General features: G+C 44.3%; 1 pseudogene; it reads right to left on the reverse strand.

The window, feature by feature from the left end:
* Positions 1-294: 294 nt before the first annotated feature.
* Positions 295-4,764, reverse strand: LOC146200804 (uncharacterized; annotated as a pseudogene).
* Positions 4,765-5,858: the final 1,094 nt, after the last annotated feature.

Raw genomic sequence — 5,858 nt, forward strand, 5'->3', positions numbered from 1 at the left:
AACCTGCAAGTTCTGAAGCAGATCTGCAGTTTTTTCAGAGAACTGCTCAGGCAGCATATCTGGCTGCTCACAGTTAGGCCCATAGTGAATAAAAGAATCACAGGGTGTGGGGTCTTTGCGTCGAGGCTTTTGATGATTGCAGTCCTCAAAAAGCCGTTTCCGGTGCAACCTTCTTCTGCACTGTATGTACACTTTTTTTGCGACATACTTTTTCATGACTGCTACCGGGCTTTCGTTAGTTTCAGCCTTAATAGCTATGGCATGCCACTGAGGCCCGAGTTGAAAACAGTCCAGCACCCTGACACCGATGCTCATAAGAACCCTTCTGGCAGCGGTTTATCTGTTTGCTCCCTGAAAACTTGGCAACAAGAGACATGTAGTTGTGTCCCCTGTCACAAGGGGGGCAGCCTTATCAGCAATCATGTTTGCTGCAGTCATTACCTTCACTTTGAGCATCTGAGGAATACACTCCCAGGTATTTACACCTTTTGTTCCATCACAAAAGAAGCGTTTGCATTTGTTATGGCAGCCAAACACATGACTTGGCCCATTCAAACGATGAGCTCTCAGATCTCGTGTGCTCTGCTCTATCAGCTCTTGCCTGTCCTCTTGAGAACCCTAAAACTCCCTCAGGGAGCGGGCATAGTGGCTGATTGCCTTGCGGACACCATTCTTGATGCGCTTTATCCTAGGCCCGCTTAGAATGCTGGCACTTCCTTTGCGCTCTTCCACAACACCGTACAGCCGAGTTGTATAACATTTCACTGAATGATTGGCACACTCACTCTTCTTTATGAAACGACAATAGTCTACCTTGGTGCTTATTTGGTTGTAGACAGATGAATCACCATCTCCTATGAAGGTACGGTATTCCAGGCCATCCATCTCTCTGCTCATTTTGAACCCTTCCACAATGATATCAGCTTCCATAGTACCTGAGCGTGCAGTCCAATTTTTATAGCAAGCATGCTCTTTGACCTTCTTCTGTTCCCTTGTGTAGTACTCACAGGTACTACACAGTTTGTTTCTCACAGCCAGGTAAAGCAGCTTCTGCGTGCGTTCTCCAATGACTACTGCAACCCCAGAATTTGCTGAATATCTGTGGCCATGGCTTCTGTGTTACCAGCCGCCATCAACTACCACGGTGATGCGTGGGGTGGTCTGATCCTCACAGAACTTACCTGCTTCAGCAGCCAGCATTCGCTCCTCCTGGCCAGCTTTAAGCATCTGATCAATGAGCACATTCTTCCATTGCTGGAAACAGAACAGGTGGATCATATGAGGAAAGAAATTACCACACACAAGGCATAGTGCACAAACATTGTAAAGTGCACGTTAATAGGTTATTCATGCTTTCGAAGTGCAAATGACAAGTAAAAAAAGACAGGCCTTGACAGAAAGCATGTGGTACATATCTCCAAGTGACATGCCCAATGCAAGCCCTGTGCTTCCACACCAGCAGCTTGCATGTGGTGGACTTCCCTGTGCGTTGTTTACGACCTAAGCTTCAGGCTTCTGTTTGGTGGGAGGAGTTAAGTCAGTTACAAGTTAGGCGTGCAGTAGCAAATGACCCAAAGAGAACTGGTTTCAATCCTCTACCCAATGTCTATTGCCTGCTTCTGTGATGCCACTATGTAGGGTCAGTGCCTCATGTTTGCTCTACTACTTCGTCATTGTCAATTTTACCGTTTGAATGCACGAATATGCCTCTCAAATACATCATTTGTGGCTCGACAGCAGTTTAGCTATCTCTGCAAAAAAAAGGAAGAAATTTTGCAGAAGTGTCTTTACAGATTCCGCTGTTTTAAAGGTTGTGGCATCGTATACAACGTACGACTGCTTTCCCATGCCTCAGCACAGGTTTTACATTGCGACTACAACACCAGACTATTGCCAAAGAGGAACACAAGCATGCTTGTATATGAGTAAGAGCCCATGTCTGACTACCTATAAATGCTTTCCTCACCGCTTTCTCTTTTATACATTATGGTATCACGAGCTACAACACTGAGGAAAGCAATGCTAACAGTGCAAACATGTGCTAAGGTTCCATTTCATGCTTGCTGTAAGTCATACCTGTGGACACGTGTGGTTACAGTTATGAGGCAAAACAAGAAATGCAGTGCAGAAAAATGAGCAGCCTATTGCTAGCATGACAAGTCCAGAAGCACGTTTTCCGCTCCTCCCCCAAATGCATGGTTGGCTGGGGTGTCGAGCCTGTTTCCAAAGACACTAGTAGTAATGAAACATACCATTTTTTATATTAATATTTTAAGCTATATTTATATCTTTAGCAAAATGGATGGGCAGGTAGTAAAACACGCAAAAATATGCTTCCTAAATGCAGAGATATCCAAGAAGTCTTGTTCATTTGACGTATGAACAACTATTCCCAAACGTCAATGCTTAGAATTAATGCAGACATGCCGAGCACATTTGTAAACAATAGTTTGAAAAACAAGAAAAGCATTTTATAAGAATATGCATCGTCCTACCTTTCCAGTGCAGTCCTCCCTGCGCATAAATGCTCCTTTGCTCATGACTGGGACTTCTATAACTGACATCACCTCCTCCATGTGAGAATGGCCACACCCTATGCTCATAAATGCCCAGACAGCAGCATCATTGACACAAAGCTGCAGGTTGTCTCCAAGGGGCGTTGGTTCTTCAACAGGGTCTGTAGTGACCTTTCTGACCTCATCACAGCTACTGCACTGAAAGGTCGGCTCAGACCACAGTCCTACTTTTCGCTCTTTTTGAAAGACAAAGCCTCCCTCTTTTGACTGAGGACAATTATGAGTGTCAAGGTGCCGTATGGCAGCGATGAAGTGTGTTAGTGACACCACCCTCCATCCCGCCTAGGCCCGAGACTGTGGCGTCTCCACTGCGCTCCCCTGTGTTTCAAAGGAGACGTTCGGCAAGGGCTCGTTGTTAACTCCTTCTGCATCTGTGAGGCCCATATTAGGTTCCACACGTGAAGCAGTGCCCATTTCTGCGCTATCTCTGCTGGTGCTGATTTCTGGCATGCCTGCTTCGCTCTGAAATATAAAGGTAACTCTTTTAGTAGTAAACATATGATGGCATTCCTAAAAACTCATGGGTGTACTGCAGTGAAATAAACCTTACAAATGATGCCGATAGTGGTCTTGAAAGGGAATTAGGAAACATGCAGCCGCCAAAGGCAACCGTTCAGTGTTATCACGAAGTAATGAAACCATAAATCGTTGCCCATGCTCATAAGCGTGCAGTCTCATTGACTGTAGAATAAACAGATTGTCCATTTATTGCAAATTCCGTAGAAGACATGTGGTAAAGCTGTTTCGTACAAGCCCTTGCTGTGTTCCACATCTAGCGAATACTACCCTCACAGAGTAGCCATGGTCTACTTTCCCCTTGTGAAGTTTTTATAATTTTGGTAGCATTGGACAGGTGCTTTGCATTAGATTCTACATTCTGTTTATTTTTTCATTGCGCTCATATGTTGGTATACTTAGCAATAGTAAAGGCACAAGGGGCATAAAAGTGATAAGAGCAGGTTAATTATTTTCACACTTCATCTAATTTGTCTTTTGATGGCTTTTGCTTTCTACTAACCCTGTAATGTGGAATCGAAATGACGGCTATCAGTGTTCTCGAGTCAGCCTAATATTTATGGACAGCAGCCGTGATAAGGATTTGATGTTCGCAAGGCTAGTGCGGTAGACATGTACGACTACAAGTGTTTATCCATACAGAAGTAATTATGCTTTCCGTAACTAAATTAGTGCAGGTTGGTTATAATCGCTCATACCATGCCCGCCGACACTGTGCTGTTTTGGCAGTTTGCCTCATTTTTTTGTCCTGGGGTGCCTAATTTCTCTACCTCTTGGTACAGCCACACACAACATAAAATCAGGGCTGACCCATATTGATAATTGTTTGCCTTATTCAAGGAAGGCTTTGTTCTTAATTGTGTCAAAAGAAGTGCAATGGCTAGTGCACAGAACACAAAGTTATCATCTGGGGAACAAGGGTGCCTATCAGTTCCATTGCAAGTTTTGCTCTCTATGCACTTTTTCAACACTTCAGCCAATAAAAAGTCAGCAGAGGTGAGGCTTTTTTCACCGCTAGTTCAAAATGCGATGGGGTGAATAACAACTTTTCTTAAACATCTGATTTTGTATCTGCAATGTGAATGCATTCTTCCAGCAAAAGACGAGAAAATCATTTTCACTGAGCAAGGAAAAACTCGGCATGAACAAGCACACTTCTCCTGCAACAGTTATGTAATACATATGAAAAAATTCGTCTCGACGTCCATGACTCAAAGTATATTTCTTTGAAGCACAAAACTGGCCATAATTGAGATTTTACTCACGTAATGAACCCTGTTTTGCAACAAACAAGTTTGACATAAATTGAAGGGGCCTTCAATATGCGAGGGGAAAACTTCCAATCAACATTTCTTCGAGTCAAAATGTTATGTCCGCCCGTCCGCCTGCTCACCCGTCCATGCGTACACCCATACATCAACAAACGGCGCGGTCAGCTGCGTTCGTGCCGTTCAGCATCGTTCGCTTTTAAGACGTTTGCTGCATCACGGCGAGTTACGATGATTTGGTCGCCGGCGACAACCAATCGTGGCGACATGACGGTTACAGCGCAGGACGATTACAATGTGTTAGATATGGTTTGTTTGTTTGATAGAGGTTGGGCATTTACGCTCTCGATCTCAAGCTCGAAAAACCGCTTGAGGGGCTCGAGGTCCTGCTTCCACCATGGCATTTCACCTCCGAACCCCGAGCGCCCGCCGACTTTGTAGGCACAGACGGCGCACAGCAGTGCGCTGAGCAAGCCATCTCCACTTCTGCCATGGGCGCACAGCCAAGTTCGCCGAGCGCGCCGCACCCGCAGGCGCTCTCGTCCAAATACAGCGTGATGTTATCAGTGAGCTGCCGTGGTCTGCGCTGCGTACGGAGCGAAACTGCGGTAATGAAATCTAGTGCGTAAATCTCAAGACAAAAGTGGGTTCATTATGCGAGTAAGTAAAATACGCGAGTAATTACGGTACGTGCATGAAGATAACAACCCTACAAAACAGGACGAAGAATGAAAAAGCAGGCTTACTCATACGGCTCAAGCGCACAGTTTTGAGGTGCGCCCGTTGCTTCCTCGATGTTCTGCAAGCCGGTAGTCGACTCTAACCTATGGCTTTGCAATAATACTGCAGTCGTAGTGATTCAAGCCAGGCGACGATACTCACCGCACCTCGCACTAACACTCACCTCACAAACAGCAGTGCAAATATCAACAAGCAAAACGCTTCACAGCACAAAAGTAGTTATACCGCGGAGAGATGACTGGCTTCAATACTTTGAAGGAGTGTAGTCACGCGCGCTTCTCCTGGCAATTGAACGAACTCACACTTTTGCTGCTTTTACCTAGATGGCGCTAGCACTAAAAAAACCTTTAATGACCGAATACAGGTGCAAATACTAATTATCACCATGGTTTGTGCTTCTTATTTTAACTTTATTTTACTGTAATACAATATTAAAAAAAGCCAACTCAAACAAGGTTCACGTTGTTGAGTATGACGGCCTTCTCGATTGAATGTCGTGTAGGAAAAATTGATTATATTTGAAGGCTCAGTATATTCGTGTTAATTGTATAAAGAGCAATTTGCGCTTATTTTCACAAATAACTACTATTCTATTTTCGCCATGCATGATTCCTAGGCTGTAGAATGAGCGGTTTTTCTGGTCAAGCTATGCGATGTGAGGCAGTATTATGGAAATCTTCAAATTGGAAAGGTAATTAAAAACGAACTAGCGAATAAATTTCGATGAAACTTCGTACACTCAACTATTATAATGTGC

Source organism: Amblyomma maculatum, chromosome 2, assembly GCF_055883805.1.
Source record: "Amblyomma maculatum isolate TAMU_Amacu chromosome 2, ASM5588380v1, whole genome shotgun sequence".
Taxonomy (NCBI): Eukaryota; Metazoa; Arthropoda; class Arachnida; order Ixodida; family Ixodidae; genus Amblyomma; species Amblyomma maculatum.